This window comes from Leptonotus elevatus, chromosome 5, assembly GCF_054856555.1.
Source record: "Leptonotus elevatus isolate MCC_2025b chromosome 5, RoL_Lele_1.0, whole genome shotgun sequence".
NCBI classification, from domain to species: Eukaryota; Metazoa; Chordata; class Actinopteri; order Syngnathiformes; family Syngnathidae; genus Leptonotus; species Leptonotus elevatus.
The window spans coordinates 26,158,765-26,174,427 of record NC_141243.1 but is presented as its reverse complement, the minus strand read 5'-3'; the positions used below and the strand labels follow the sequence as shown (position 1 = coordinate 26,174,427).

The following is a 15,663-nucleotide window of genomic DNA, read 5'->3' as shown; positions in this document are numbered from 1 at the left end:
ACCCCGTGCCCAGGCTGAGGAAGGCATACTTACCTGGCAGGGGTGACACCATGATCAAGAATGTGGTTCACCCAGGGCGAGGTGCAGCCATTGCACTGGCGGCTGCATTGACCATTGCGAATTCTCCAAATGTGGGAATCTCGACTGCATAATTTCTGATAGTGGGGAACTGCGTTCGCGCTCTTCCCTGGCTTGTATGTCAATAATTAAGAGTGATAGTCTTGAAACCAATTAACACAAATGAGCAAGACTTGACTATGGTCTTCTGGCTTTCTTCACAAGTCTGGCCGGGACCGCAGCAGGTGCTTGGTCTTTTATCCTGCAGGAAGACTGCAAAAGTTGTTGGACTGCAGCTGCTTATGTGAAGGCTTGTGAATAATGAATGGTTAAGTCAGCAGACAAGGTTTCCTCCGTCTCAGTGTCCATAAGAGCAGCGCTGCTTGGTGTAACATGACCGACTGTGAGAGTTGGTAGACCGAGAAGCCTGTACTTGAGTCCGTCAGTTATCCTCTTCATCGCTTCTCGGCCTTTTGGCTAAGATCAAGTGTAGTATCTGTTCTTATCAGTTTAATATTTGATATGTCTCCTATCAGGAGACTTCATATTAAATTGCTTTTTTGAACAGGGAGATGGGATTCAGAGCTTGCTTTGCCCATTCCGCGCATCATCCTGGTATTGCAGTAAATCCAGGAGCGGTGCACCACCTCCGCTGGTCAACGAAAATGCTAGATTTGGACAGAGAAAAGGGGCTGTGGCAATACTCACGTGCGCACAAGTAGGTGTGGCGGAAGCAACCATGTCGTCAAATTGGGAAGCAGGCGACTTAGCCGACACACATCTACTCTGCTGTCCACCAATCCGGTGAGTCGAACCCGTTCCAGAGGCTTGACACTTGAGCTCATTCAGCTATTGCATGCTCCGCAGTTGCGCCTGTGACCTCCTCTAATGCCCTGTGCGAAGTACACACGCCGTTCTAATCCACTGAGAGAAACTGGCCCATCATGCTGGGCCAGGCATTCGCCAGTGTGCGAATGGCACAGTCATCCAAGAGGGTGAGTGGAAAAAAGCAAGACCCCGTGCCCAGGCTGAGGAAGGCATACTTACCTGGCAGGGGTGACACCATGATCAAGAATGTGGTTCACCCAGGGCGAGGTGCAGCCATTGCACTGGCGGCTGCATTGACCATTGCGAATTCTCCAAATGTGGGAATCTCGACTGCATAATTTCTGATAGTGGGGAACTGCGTTCGCGCTCTTCCCTGGCTTGTATGTCAATAATTAAGAGCGATAGTCTTGAAACCAATTAACACAAATGAGCAAGACTTGACTATGGTCTTCTGGCTTTCTTCACAAGTCTGGCCGGGACCGCAGCAGGCGCTTGGTCTTTCATCCTGCAGGAAGACTGCAAAAGTTGTTGGACTGCAGCTGCTTATGTGAAGGCTTGTGAATAATGAATGGTTAAGTCAGCAGACAAGGTTTCCTCCGTCTCAGTGTCCATAAGAGCAGCGCTGCTTGGTGTAACATGACCGACTGTGAGAGTTGGTAGACCGAGAAGCCTGTACTTGAGTCCGTCAGTTATCCTCTTCATCGCTTCTCGGCCTTTTGGCTAAGATCAAGTGTAGTATCTGTTCTTATCAGTTTAATATCTGATATGTCTCCTATCAGTAGACTTCATATTAAATTGCTTTTTTGAACAGGGAGATGGGATTCAGAGCTTGCTTTGCCCATTCCGTGCATCATCCTGGTATTGCAGTATATCCAGGAGCGGTGCACCACCTCCGCTGGTCAACGAAAATGCTAATCTAGACAGAGAAAACGGGCTGTGGCAATACTCACGTGCGCACAAGTAGGTGTGGCGGAAGCAACCATGTCGTCAAATTGGGAAGCAGGCGACGTAGCCGACACACATCTACTCTGCTGTCCACCAACCCGGTGAGTCGAACCCGTTCCAGAGGCTTGACACTTGAGCTCATTCAGCTATTGCATGCTCCGCAGTTGTGCCTGTGACCTCCTCTAATGCCCTGTGCGAAGTACACACGCCGTTCTAATCCACTGAGAGAAACTGGCCCATCATGCTGGGCCAGGCATTCGCCAGTGTACGAATGGCACAGTCATCCAAGAGGGGGAGTGGAAAAAAGCAAGACCCCGTGCCCAGGCTGAGGAAGGCATACTTACCTGGCAGGGGTGACACCATGATCAAGAATGTGGTTCACCCAGGGCGAGGTGCAGCCATTGCACTGGCGGCTGCATTGACCCTTGCGAATTCTCCAAATGTGGGAATCTCGACTGCATAATTTCTGATAGTGGGGAACTGCGTTCGCGCTCTTCCCTGGCTTGTATGTCAATAATTAAGAGCGATAGTCTTGAAACCAATTAACACAAATGAGCAAGACTTGACTATGGTCTTCTGGTTTTCTTCACAAGTCTGGCCGGGACCGCAGCAGGCGCTTGGTCTTTCATCCTGCAGGAAGACTGCAAAAGTTGTTGGACTGCAGCTGCTTATGTGAAGGCTTGTGAATAATGAATGGTTAAGTCAGCAGACAAGGTTTCCTCCGTCTCAGTGTCCATAAGAGCAGCGCTGCTTGGTGTAACATGACCGACTGTGAGAGTGGGTAGACCGAGAAGCCTGTACTTGAGTCCGTCAGTTATCCTCTTCATCGCTTCTCGGCCTTTTGGCTAAGATCAAGTGTAGTATCTGTTCTTATCAGTTTAATATCTGATATGTCTCCTATCAGGAGACTTCATATTAAATTGCTTTTTTGAACAGGGAGATGGGATTCAGAGCTTGCTTTGCCCATTCCGCGCATCATCCTGGTATTGCAGTATATCCAGGAGCGGTGCACCACCTCCGCTGGTCAACGAAAATGCTAATCTAGACAGAGAAAACGGGCTGTGGCAATACTCACGTGCGCACAAGTAGGTGTGGCGGAAGCAACCATGTCGTCAAATTGGGAAGCAGGCGACGTAGCCGACACACATCTACTCTGCTGTCCACCAATCCGGTGAGTCGAACCCGTTCCAGAGGCTTGACACTTGAGCTCATTCAGCTATTGCATGCTCCGCAGTTGTGCCTGTGACCTCCTCTAATGCCCTGTGCGAAGTACACACGCCGTTCTAATCCACTGAGAGAAACTGGCCCATCATGCTGGGCCAGGCATTCGCCAGTGTACGAATAGCACAGTCATCCAAGAGGGTGAGTGGAAAAAAGCAAGACCCCGTGCCCAGGCTGAGGAAGGCATACTTACCTGGCAGGGGTGACACCATGATCAAGAATGTGGTTCACCCAGGGCGAGGTGCAGCCATTGCACTGGCGGCTGCATTGACCATTGCGAATTCTCCAAATGTGGGAATCTCGACTGCATAATTTCTGATAGTGTGGAACTGCGTTCGCGCTCTTCCCTGGCTTGTATGTCAATAATTAAGAGTGATAGTCTTGAAACCAATTAACACAAATGAGCAAGACTTGACTATGGTCTTCTGGCTTTCTTCACAAGTCTGGCCGGGACCGCAGCAGGTGCTTGGTCTTTCATCCTGCAGGAAGACTGCAAAAGTTGTTGGACTGCAGCTGCTTATGTGAAGGCTTGTGAATAATGAATGGTTAAGTCAGCAGACAAGGTTTCCTCCGTCTCAGTGTCCATAAGAGCAGCGCTGCTTGGTGTAACATGACTGACTGTGAGAGTGGGTAGACCGAGAAGCCTGTACTTGAGTCCGTCAGTTATCCTCTTCATCGCTTCTCAGCCTTTTGGCTAAGATCAAGTGTAGTATCTGTTCTTATCAGTTTAATATCTGATATGTCTCCTATCTGGAGACTTCATATTAAATTGCTTTTTTGAACAGGGAGATGGGATTCAGAGCTTGCTTTGCCCATTCCGCGCATCATCTTGTTATTGCAGTATTTCCAGGAGCGGTGCACCACCTCCGCTGGTCAACGAAAATGCTAATCTAGACAGAGAAAACGGGCTGTGGCAATACTCACGTGCGCACAAGTAGGTGTGGCGGAAGCAACCATGTCGTCAAATTGGGAAGCAGGCGACGTAGCCGACACACATCTACTCTGCTGTCCACCAACCCGGTGAGTCGAACCCGTTCCAGAGGCTTGACACTTGAGCTCATTCAGCTATTGCATGCTCCGCAGTTGTGCCTGTGACCTCCTCTAACGCCCTGTGCGAAGTACACACGCCGTTCTAATCCACTGAGAGAAACTGGCCCATCATGCTGGGCCAGGCATTCGCCAGTGTACGAATGGCACAGTCATTCAAGAGGGTGAGTGGAAAAAAGCAAGACCCCGTGTCCAGGCTGAGGAAGGCATACTTACCTGGCAGGGGTGACACCATGATCAAGAATGTGGTTCACCCAGGGCGAGGTGCAGCCATTGCACTGGCGGCTGCATTGACCCTTGCGAATTCTCCAAATGTGGGAATCTCGACTGCATAATTTCTGATAGTGGGGAACTGCGTTCGCGCTCTTCCCTGGCTTGTATGTCAAAAATTAAGAGCGATAGTCTTGAAACCAATTAACACAAATGAGCAAGACTTGACTATGGTCTTCTGGCTTTCTTCACAAGTCTGGCCGGGACCGCAGCAGGCGCTTGGCCTTTCATCCTGCAGGAAGACTGCAAAAGTTGTTGGACTGCAGCTGCTTATGTGAAGGCTTGTGAATAATGAATGGTTAAGTCAGCAGACAAGGTTTCCTCCGTCTCAGTGTCCATAAGAGCAACGCTGCTTGGTGTAACATAACCGACTGTGAGAGTAGGTAGACCGAGAAGCCTGTACTTGAGTCCGTCAGTTATCCTCTTCATCGCTTCTCGGCCTTTTGGCTAAGACTGCGATCGCCTCTGCTGAGAGATAATTCTATGCCTGTTGTGGCTGTGAATCTAACTCAATTGCAGGGGTATTGTTATTGTGTTGTTTAAACTTTGTGTTATAGGAGAACGACCAAGGTGAGTGTACTGTTTTTTTATTCGTGAGAAGTTGTGACCAAGTGGTTGTCTCCGACATGTCGGCTACATATGCCGGCATGCGGAGGCACCACAGTGTCCGATTTATGTTTCGGGAAAGGGATGGTGGTGAGCCTCTGTGGATGTCCAGGCTGGACTTCTCCAGAAAGCTTGTCCAACAAACCCTGAAATTTAAAGCTGAGGATTTAAATTGTATTATAACTTTGCCCTTTAGTAAGGGATTTGATGTGAGTTTCACCTCTGCTGTGAACCTTCGTGAATTTTGGACTCGTTTTGAAAATGTGAAAGCCCAGTTCTCTGTGTTCAATGTTGAAAAACTGACTGATAATGCTGCTAAAACAGTTATTGTCAGAATGTTTAATGAGACAGTGAATGCAGAAGACATTTGTTTTTGGCTGGGTAGATATTGCACGGTTAAAGGCCAGGCTGTGAAGGTGAGGGATGAGGACGGCATCTGGAACTGTGCCTGGCGGGTACCCATCCAACAATGGCAGGACCCCCAGGGCTTTCAGGGCCTGAAACATCTCCCACCAATGATAGTCTTGGGTGAAAACCGGGGCTACATACATTACCAGGGCCAGCCCAAGCTCTGCCGCAAGTGTGGTGAGCATGGACACCTGGCGGAAGCGTGTGAGAAAACAATTTGTAGGAAATGTAGAGTAATTGGGCATACTTTTGAAGAATGTACCAATGGCAGAAAGTGCAATCTTTGTGGGGAAACTAACCACCTCTACAGAAATTGTCCAAAATCATTTGCCAACAAACTGAAGGCTGGAAAAGAAATGGCACAAGGAAATGGAAATGAAGCTGACAAACAAATTGAATGTCCCAAAGAAAATTCAAATTTCCCTCCAAATCCTGTCATTGGTGGAGAGGGGACAGGTGAGGAGGGGCAAGGGGAGGAGAGCAGGCCGGCCCCACCAATCGAGAGCTCAGAGGAAAGTGAGATGCTGCAAGAAATGCCCACAAGCGAGTCAAGCGAAGTCAGTCCACATGAGGCTGACAGTGAAGACACCCAGATCACTTGTGCTCAAAATAATAAAAGGCTTGCATCTCAACGGTCCTCTGAGTCTCCCCTGTCCACGGAGAAGAGGGGAAGGCCCGGGAGCCCAGATAGCGAGGTGGGGGAGACCAGGGTCTTCCCCTCGGATTCACCAAATGAACTCTCCTTTTTAAACATAGTACTGCAATCAACGCCAAAAAGCAGAAACACTATGAATTTAAGGTTGCGTGAGCGATCACCACCTCAAGTGCCCCTGACAGACGACCATTGTTTTAGCTCTGCCCCTTTTGCTGAGGTAAAGGAAGAAATACGCTCTCGAGAAATACCTTAGCGACTGCCTTGTTTTTTTTAAAATAATGTTCTCTTAAAATTTTGTAACCCCATCTGTGTTTTTATTTTTTTATTTTTAATCATACCTATGAACCTCACCTTCTCAACTATTAACGTTAGAAGCGTGAAGTCAAAGATTAGAGCTCAGAGCGTTTTAACATTTCTAAAAACTTTTAAATCTGATCTGTTTTTAATCCAAGAATGTGGCATACCCTTTTTAAGAAATTACAAACAGTGGGAGGAAATGTGGCCACATCCATCACTATGGAGTGGCTCAAACGAAAATAGAAATGATGGAGTGGCCATTTTAATAAATAATCCTCAGATTGTTTTAAAGGGGAGCACAGTGGTGAGAGACGGACGAGCACTGTTAGCACATTTAACTTTTACAGAACGGGACTTTAGCCTTTTAAATATTTATGGTTCTAATGAAAAGCATAACAGGTATGATATTTTAGAGAATTTGCAGTCGCACATGCTAGGTCATAATCCACTAATTATTGGAGGTGATTTTAATTGTGTTTTAAATAGGAAGGATAGGAAGGGAGCTGGGGAGGATTTTAAAATTGACAAAACATCGGTTTTATTGCAAGACATGTGCCGCGTATTCAAATTAGAGGACTGCTTTAAAACCATGCATCCAAGAGAGGAGGGCTTCACCTGGTTTAGTGGTGACGGCACCAGAGCCTCTCGCATAGATTACGTATTTACACGGGGTTGGACACAGATTGATGCTAGATTAACTCCTGTTTTTTTCTCAGATCACCTAATACTGTCTTGCACCCTTTCACTTTCTTCTGGCGTGACTATTGGAAGAGGTCTGTGGAAATTGAACTGCTCCCTGCTCGAGGACGAGACTTTGGTCTCTCAGTACAGGGAGCGGTACAAGGACTGGCAGACCCTTCAAGACCTTTACAAATCACGGGCACAATGGTGGGAAATGATGAAGGTAAGGACTCAGACTTTTTTTAAAAAAGCAGGAAGAGAGAAGAAAATCAAGGAAATGAAATGTATGCTGGCAATGCAAAAGAGACTGCAAAGGTATTTTAATCTGACACAAGAGGGGATAAATTTTAATGATGAAATTAAAGAGATCAAAAAAGAAATGAAAGCAATGGCAGATATTCAGAGCAAAGGGTTTTTATTAAGGAGCAGAGAGAAGGAAATAGAAGAAGGTGAAAAATGCACAAGGTACTTCTTTAAAAAAATTATGAGCAAGGGTGGGGGCATTTTTAAACTAAAAAAAGAAAACGGGACTATTACAGAAACAAATAATGAAATAATTGAAGCAGTGGAAACTTACTATCAAAAACTGTATGAGCGTAAAGATACCCAAGAGGAGATAATGGTAGAGGTTTTAAACTTCATTGAAAAAACAGTGACTGACAATGGGCCTTTAACACAGGATTTTACACCTGAAGAACTAAATACATGTGTAAAACAATTGAAGAAGGCAAAATCTCCGGGCGAGGATGGCCTCTGCTCGGAATTTTACCTGACTTTTTGGGACATTTTAGCACCAGACTTACTCACTGTTTTTAATGAACTGGACAAAACAAACCGACTACCAGACAGTTTTAGAATAGGGATAGTCACTTTACTGCATAAGAAGGGAGACAAAACAGACCTGAACAACTGGCGTCCAATTACACTTTTAAATGTTGATTGCAAACTTTTTAGCAAACTTTTAGCTATGCGTATGTCTGTGTTTTTACAGGATTTGATCGACCCGGACCAAACCTGTGCCATCGCGGGGAGGAAGATCACGGACAGCCTTATGCTGATTCGTGACACCATCTGTTATGCGAGAGACAGAAATATGCGGCTAGTAGTCCTAAATTTAGACTTTGAGAAGGCTTTTGATCGGATCTCGCACCAGTACCTTTTTAGGCTACTGCAAAAATGGGGTTTCCCGGGAAGGTATCTAGAGTGGGTGGGCCTGCTGTATCGAGATATTACCAGCAAATTTGTGGTCAACGGGAACTTGACAAAAGCAGTGCAAATTAACTGCGGCGTCCGTCAGGGCTGTCCCTTATCTGCCCTCCTCTATGTTCTATGCATAGAACCGTTGGCACAGATTTTGAGAAGGGACAAAATGATCGAGGGGGTGAGTATTCCAGGGGGCGGGGGACTCACAACAAAGTGTGTTTTATATATGGACGATATTAACATCCTGTGTTCTGACATTTTATCCGTGACAAGGACCCTGGACTTGACTGACTGGTATGGAAGAGCGTCTGGCTCTAAACTCAACAGAGACAAGACCCAAGCACAGTTTTACGGACCATGGACCGCGACACAGAAGACAGGACTGCCCCTGACGGAGATACAAACGGACCAGAAAATACTTGGGATTAAATTCAGTAAGGGAGGGGGAGGGGATACAAACTGGGGCGACGTGGTAGGGAAAGTGAGAAAAAAACTTGGCTTTTGGAGACTGAGAGAGTTGACTTTAGAGGGGAAGATTTTAATAATAAAAGCAGTAATTTTACCCTTGCTTTTATTAATCAGTTCAGTTTTTATCCCAAAAAGAAATGTGCTTTTAGATTTGGACCGTGCAATTTTTTACTTTATCTGGGGTTCTAAATGGGAAAGACTGAGGAGGGACACGATGAAAAAAACAAAAGAGAAGGGTGGAAAAGGCGTGCCGGACCTCCAGCTCTTTTTGGGCAGCAGATATGTGGCCCTCCATCTGCAAAATGCTCTGGGACCATCCAGCAATCCCAAAAGTCAAGCAATGACACGATTCTGGATGGGATCGTACCTCCGTAAATTAAAACTAATACCCAGCGACCAAAGACTTCCGGTGTCTTTTAATTTACCACCAGCACATTCTTTTATCCCAAAATTTTTAAGAAATTTTAAATTGGAAAATGAAGATTGTCACATTTTGAAAAATCACAAGTCTCTCATCTCTATTGTGCAGGAGCGGCAAACAGCGAGTCAAGTGCGCGGGCTTGCATTCGGCAAGCCCACAACTGTTTGGCGCAACGCCAACCATCCTGCCCTCCCAAACAGACTTCGGGACCTGTCGTGGATGGTGGCCCACGAGATTCTCCCAGTCAGGGCCGTTATGCACTCCCGAGGAATGTCAGCGCACTCAACCTGCCCCCGACCTGGTTGTGGCGCCCAGGAGTCGGTGAGGCACCTCCTCTGGGAGTGCAGTGCTGCCGTAGACCTGTGGGCAACAGCCGGCCACCTGAGAAAATTCCCGGACTTGCCAGCAAGGGAGGTCCTAAATGCACAATACGTGCTCTACGGGGTGAGCCAAGCCAAGTGTTCCCGAGAGGAGTTTGCGAAAGACTGGCTCACCCTTGCCGCCATCAAAGACGCCATGTGGACCTCCAGAAACTTGCTGGTAAGGAGGCACAGGCAGACCCCCCCCGTGGCTGTGCTCCGAATGGCTGCAGAGACCATCAAGGCTGCACGCGGCAGGCCAAGGACACAGCCACCAAGAAGCGTCGCCTGTGCCCGCCCGGAGGAGGGAACCGGAGCTACACTATGAAGGTCTCGGCAGCGACGGCCTGGCTCTCCAGGAGGGAAGGAGCAAAAAGGGTGACCCGGCAGGTCCTGGACAAGCGCTTTTTGAGAGGGTGGGATGAAGTCCCACTTAGTAATGCAGTGCTACGCTCCTGCACAATAGATATGAATGTTTTTTCATTTTGTTTTTATTTTTATATGTCATATTTGAGACAAAATGAATGCTCCATATTGGAGAAATGTAAATTTGTAATTGATTGAAAAGTGACAATAAAAACATGAAAAAGATCTGTTCTTATCAGTTTAATATCTGATGTGTCTCCTATCTGGAGACTTCATATTAAATTGCTTTTTTGAACAGGGAGATGGGATTCAGAGCTTACTTTGCCCATTCTGCGCATCATCCTGGTATTGCAGTATTTCCAGGAGCGGTGCACCACCTCCGCTGGTCAACGAAAATGCTAATCTAGACAGAGAAAACGGGCTGTGGCAATACTCACGTGCGCACAAGTAGGTGTGGCGGAAGCAACCATGTCGTCAAATTGGGAAGCAGGCGAGGTTGCCGACACACATCTACTCTGCTGTCCACCAACCCGGTGAGTCGAACCCGTTCCAGAGGCTTGACACTTGAGCTCATTCAGCTATTGCATGCTCCGCAGTTGTGCCTGTGACCTCCTCTAACGCCCTGTGCGAAGTACACACGCCGTTCTAATCCACTGAGAGAAACTGGCCCATCATGCTGGGCCAGGCATTCGCCAGTGTACGAATGGCACAGTCATTCAAGAGGGTGAGTGGAAAAAAGCAAGACCCCGTGTCCAGGCTGAGGAAGGCATACTTACCTGGCAGGGGTGACACCATGATCAAGAATGTGGTTCACCCAGGGCGAGGTGCAGCCATTGCACTGGCGGCTGCATTGACCATTGCGAATTCTCCAAATGTGGGAATCTCGACTGCATAATTTCTGATAGTGGGGAACTGCGTTCGTGCTCTTCCCTGGCTTGTATGTCAATAATTAAGAGCGATAGTCTTGAAACCAATTAACACAAATGAGCAAGACTTGACTATGGTCTTCTGGCTTTCTTCACAAGTCTGGCCGGGACCGCAGCAGGCGCTTGGTCTTTCATCCTGCAGGAAGACTGCAAAAGTTGTTGGACTGCAGCTGCTTATGTGAAGGCTTGTGAATAATGAATGGTTAAGTCAGCAGACAAGGTTTCCTCCGTCTCAGTGTCCATAAGAGCAGCGCTGCTTGGTGTAACATGACCGACTGTGAGAGTGGGTAGACTGAGAAGCCTGTACTTGAGTCCGTCAGTTATCCTCTTCATCGCTTCTCGGCCTTTTGGCTAAGACTGCGATCGCCTCTGCTGAGAGATAATTCTATGCCTGTTGTGGCTGTGAATCTAACTCAATTGCAGGGGTATTGTTATTGTGTTGTTTAAACTTTGTGTTATAGGAGAACGACCAAGGTGAGTGTACTGTTTTTTTATTCGTGAGAAGTTGTGACCAAGTGGTTGTCTCCGACATGTCGGCTACATATGCCGGCATGCGGAGGCACCACAGTGTCCGATTTATGTTTCGGGAAAGGGATGGTGGTGAGCCTCTGTGGATGTCCAGGCTGGACTTCTCCAGAAAGCTTGTCCAACAAACCCTGAAATTTAAAGCTGAGGATTTAAATTGTATTATAACTTTGCCCTTTAGTAAGGGATTTGATGTGAGTTTCACCTCTGCTGTGAACCTTCGTGAATTTTGGACTCGTTTTGAAAATGTGAAAGCCCAGTTCTCTGTGTTCAATGTTGAAAAACTGACTGATAATGCTGCTAAAACAGTTATTGTCAGAATGTTTAATGAGACAGTGAATGCAGAAGACATTTGTTTTTGGCTGGGTAGATATTGCACGGTTAAAGGCCAGGCTGTGAAGGTGAGGGATGAGGACGGCATCTGGAACTGTGCCTGGCGGGTACCCATCCAACAATGGCAGGACCCCCAGGGCTTTCAGGGCCTGAAACATCTCCCACCAATGATAGTCTTGGGTGAAAACCGGGGCTACATACATTACCAGGGCCAGCCCAAGCTCTGCCGCAAGTGTGGTGAGCATGGACACCTGGCGGAAGCGTGTGAGAAAACAATTTGTAGGAAATGTAGAGTAATTGGGCATACTTTTGAAGAATGTACCAATGGCAGAAAGTGCAATCTTTGTGGGGAAACTAACCACCTCTACAGAAATTGTCCAAAATCATTTGCCAACAAACTGAAGGCTGGAAAAGAAATGGCACAAGGAAATGGAAATGAAGCTGACAAACAAATTGAATGTCCCAAAGAAAATTCAAATTTCCCTCCAAATCCTGTCATTGGTGGAGAGGGGACAGGTGAGGAGGGGCAAGGGGAGGAGAGCAGGCCGGCCCCACCAATCGAGAGCTCAGAGGAAAGTGAGATGCTGCAAGAAATGCCCACAAGCGAGTCAAGCGAAGTCAGTCCACATGAGGCTGACAGTGAAGACACCCAGATCACTTGTGCTCAAAATAATAAAAGGCTTGCATCTCAACGGTCCTCTGAGTCTCCCCTGTCCACGGAGAAGAGGGGAAGGCCCGGGAGCCCAGATAGCGAGGTGGGGGAGACCAGGGTCTTCCCCTCGGATTCACCAAATGAACTCTCCTTTTTAAACATAGTACTGCAATCAACGCCAAAAAGCAGAAACACTATGAATTTAAGGTTGCGTGAGCGATCACCACCTCAAGTGCCCCTGACAGACGACCATTGTTTTAGCTCTGCCCCTTTTGCTGAGGTAAAGGAAGAAATACGCTCTCGAGAAATACCTTAGCGACTGCCTTGTTTTTTTTAAAATAATGTTCTCTTAAAATTTTGTAACCCCATCTGTGTTTTTATTTTTTTATTTTTAATCATACCTATGAACCTCACCTTCTCAACTATTAACGTTAGAAGCGTGAAGTCAAAGATTAGAGCTCAGAGCGTTTTAACATTTCTAAAAACTTTTAAATCTGATCTGTTTTTAATCCAAGAATGTGGCATACCCTTTTTAAGAAATTACAAACAGTGGGAGGAAATGTGGCCACATCCATCACTATGGAGTGGCTCAAACGAAAATAGAAATGATGGAGTGGCCATTTTAATAAATAATCCTCAGATTGTTTTAAAGGGGAGCACAGTGGTGAGAGACGGACGAGCACTGTTAGCACATTTAACTTTTACAGAACGGGACTTTAGCCTTTTAAATATTTATGGTTCTAATGAAAAGCATAACAGGTATGATATTTTAGAGAATTTGCAGTCGCACATGCTAGGTCATAATCCACTAATTATTGGAGGTGATTTTAATTGTGTTTTAAATAGGAAGGAAGGGATAGGGAATAGGAAGGGAGCTGGGGAGGATTTTAAAAATTGACAAAACATCGGTTTTATTGCAAGACATGTGCCGCGTATTCAAATTAGAGGACTGCTTTAAAACCATGCATCCAAGAGAGGAGGGCTTCACCTGGTTTAGTGGTGACGGCACCAGAGCCTCTCGCATAGATTACGTATTTACACGGGGTTGGACACAGATTGATGCTAGATTAACTCCTGTTTTTTTCTCAGATCACCTAATACTGTCTTGCACCCTTTCACTTTCTTCTGGCGTGACTATTGGAAGAGGTCTGTGGAAATTGAACTGCTCCCTGCTCGAGGACGAGACTTTGGTCTCTCAGTACAGGGAGCGGTACAAGGACTGGCAGACCCTTCAAGACCTTTACAAATCACGGGCACAATGGTGGGAAATGATGAAGGTAAGGACTCAGACTTTTTTTAAAAAAGCAGGAAGAGAGAAGAAAATCAAGGAAATGAAATGTATGCTGGCAATGCAAAAGAGACTGCAAAGGTATTTTAATCTGACACAAGAGGGGATAAATTTTAATGATGAAATTAAAGAGATCAAAAAAGAAATGAAAGCAATGGCAGATATTCAGAGCAAAGGGTTTTTATTAAGGAGCAGAGAGAAGGAAATAGAAGAAGGTGAAAAATGCACAAGGTACTTCTTTAAAAAAATTATGAGCAAGGGTGGGGGCATTTTTAAACTAAAAAAAGAAAACGGGACTATTACAGAAACAAATAATGAAATAATTGAAGCAGTGGAAACTTACTATCAAAAACTGTATGAGCGTAAAGATACCCAAGAGGAGATAATGGTAGAGGTTTTAAACTTCATTGAAAAAACAGTGACTGACAATGGGCCTTTAACACAGGATTTTACACCTGAAGAACTAAATACATGTGTAAAACAATTGAAGAAGGCAAAATCTCCGGGCGAGGATGGCCTCTGCTCGGAATTTTACCTGACTTTTTGGGACATTTTAGCACCAGACTTACTCACTGTTTTTAATGAACTGGACAAAACAAACCGACTACCAGACAGTTTTAGAATAGGGATAGTCACTTTACTGCATAAGAAGGGAGACAAAACAGACCTGAACAACTGGCGTCCAATTACACTTTTAAATGTTGATTGCAAACTTTTTAGCAAACTTTTAGCTATGCGTATGTCTGTGTTTTTACAGGATTTGATCGACCCGGACCAAACCTGTGCCATCGCGGGGAGGAAGATCACGGACAGCCTTATGCTGATTCGTGACACCATCTGTTATGCGAGAGACAGAAATATGCGGCTAGTAGTCCTAAATTTAGACTTTGAGAAGGCTTTTGATCGGATCTCGCACCAGTACCTTTTTAGGCTACTGCAAAAATGGGGTTTCCCGGGAAGGTATCTAGAGTGGGTGGGCCTGCTGTATCGAGATATTACCAGCAAATTTGTGGTCAACGGGAACTTGACAAAAGCAGTGCAAATTAACTGCGGCGTCCGTCAGGGCTGTCCCTTATCTGCCCTCCTCTATGTTCTATGCATAGAACCGTTGGCACAGATTTTGAGAAGGGACAAAATGATCGAGGGGGTGAGTATTCCAGGGGGCGGGGGACTCACAACAAAGTGTGTTTTATATATGGACGATATTAACATCCTGTGTTCTGACATTTTATCCGTGACAAGGACCCTGGACTTGACTGACTGGTATGGAAGAGCGTCTGGCTCTAAACTCAACAGAGACAAGACCCAAGCACAGTTTTACGGACCATGGACCGCGACACAGAAGACAGGACTGCCCCTGACGGAGATACAAACGGACCAGAAAATACTTGGGATTAAATTCAGTAAGGGAGGGGGAGGGGATACAAACTGGGGCGACGTGGTAGGGAAAGTGAGAAAAAAACTTGGCTTTTGGAGACTGAGAGAGTTGACTTTAGAGGGGAAGATTTTAATAATAAAAGCAGTAATTTTACCCTTGCTTTTATTAATCAGTTCAGTTTTTATCCCAAAAAGAAATGTGCTTTTAGATTTGGACCGTGCAATTTTTTACTTTATCTGGGGTTCTAAATGGGAAAGACTGAGGAGGGACACGATGAAAAAAACAAAAGAGAAGGGTGGAAAAGGCGTGCCGGACCTCCAGCTCTTTTTGGGCAGCAGATATGTGGCCCTCCATCTGCAAAATGCTCTGGGACCATCCAGCAATCCCAAAAGTCAAGCAATGACACGATTCTGGATGGGATCGTACCTCCGTAAATTAAAACTAATACCCAGCGACCAAAGACTTCCGGTGTCTTTTAATTTACCACCAGCACATTCTTTTATCCCAAAATTTTTAAGAAATTTTAAATTGGAAAATGAAGATTGTCACATTTTGAAAAATCACAAGTCTCTCATCTCTATTGTGCAGGAGCGGCAAACAGCGAGTCAAGTGCGCGGGCTTGCATTCGGCAAGCCCACAACTGTTTGGCGCAACGCCAACCATCCTGCCCTCCCAAACAGACTTCGGGACCTGTCGTGGATGGTGGCCCACGAGATTCTCCCAGTCAGG

General features: G+C 46.1%; 11 non-coding genes across 11 annotated transcripts; all 11 read left to right on the top strand.

Annotated features, from left to right (window-relative positions):
* Window positions 1–25: 25 nt before the first annotated feature.
* Window positions 26–190, top strand: LOC147174666 (U1 spliceosomal RNA). The gene has a single exon (XR_015094989.1). It is a non-coding gene; the product is annotated as a U1 spliceosomal RNA (small nuclear RNA).
* Window positions 191–514: 324 nt separating this feature from the next.
* LOC147174665 (U2 spliceosomal RNA) lies at window positions 515–706 on the top strand. The gene has a single exon (XR_015095133.1). It is a non-coding gene; the product is annotated as a U2 spliceosomal RNA (small nuclear RNA).
* Window positions 707–1,096: 390 nt separating this feature from the next.
* On the top strand, window positions 1,097–1,261 carry LOC147174664 (U1 spliceosomal RNA). Its single transcript, XR_015094988.1, has one exon. It is a non-coding gene; the product is annotated as a U1 spliceosomal RNA (small nuclear RNA).
* Window positions 1,262–1,585: 324 nt separating this feature from the next.
* LOC147174663 (U2 spliceosomal RNA) lies at window positions 1,586–1,777 on the top strand. The gene has a single exon (XR_015095135.1). It is a non-coding gene; the product is annotated as a U2 spliceosomal RNA (small nuclear RNA).
* Window positions 1,778–2,166: 389 nt separating this feature from the next.
* Window positions 2,167–2,331, top strand: LOC147174662 (U1 spliceosomal RNA). Its single transcript, XR_015095147.1, has one exon. It is a non-coding gene; the product is annotated as a U1 spliceosomal RNA (small nuclear RNA).
* A 324-nt stretch (window positions 2,332–2,655) lies between these two features.
* On the top strand, window positions 2,656–2,847 carry LOC147174661 (U2 spliceosomal RNA). Its single transcript, XR_015095088.1, has one exon. It is a non-coding gene; the product is annotated as a U2 spliceosomal RNA (small nuclear RNA).
* Window positions 2,848–3,236: 389 nt separating this feature from the next.
* Window positions 3,237–3,401, top strand: LOC147174660 (U1 spliceosomal RNA). The gene has a single exon (XR_015095059.1). It is a non-coding gene; the product is annotated as a U1 spliceosomal RNA (small nuclear RNA).
* A 324-nt stretch (window positions 3,402–3,725) lies between these two features.
* LOC147174659 (U2 spliceosomal RNA) lies at window positions 3,726–3,917 on the top strand. The gene has a single exon (XR_015095187.1). It is a non-coding gene; the product is annotated as a U2 spliceosomal RNA (small nuclear RNA).
* Window positions 3,918–4,306: 389 nt separating this feature from the next.
* LOC147174658 (U1 spliceosomal RNA) lies at window positions 4,307–4,471 on the top strand. The gene has a single exon (XR_015095136.1). It is a non-coding gene; the product is annotated as a U1 spliceosomal RNA (small nuclear RNA).
* Window positions 4,472–10,021: 5,550 nt separating this feature from the next.
* Window positions 10,022–10,211, top strand: LOC147174657 (U2 spliceosomal RNA). The gene has a single exon (XR_015095250.1). It is a non-coding gene; the product is annotated as a U2 spliceosomal RNA (small nuclear RNA).
* A 389-nt stretch (window positions 10,212–10,600) lies between these two features.
* On the top strand, window positions 10,601–10,765 carry LOC147174656 (U1 spliceosomal RNA). Its single transcript, XR_015095046.1, has one exon. It is a non-coding gene; the product is annotated as a U1 spliceosomal RNA (small nuclear RNA).
* Window positions 10,766–15,663: the final 4,898 nt, after the last annotated feature.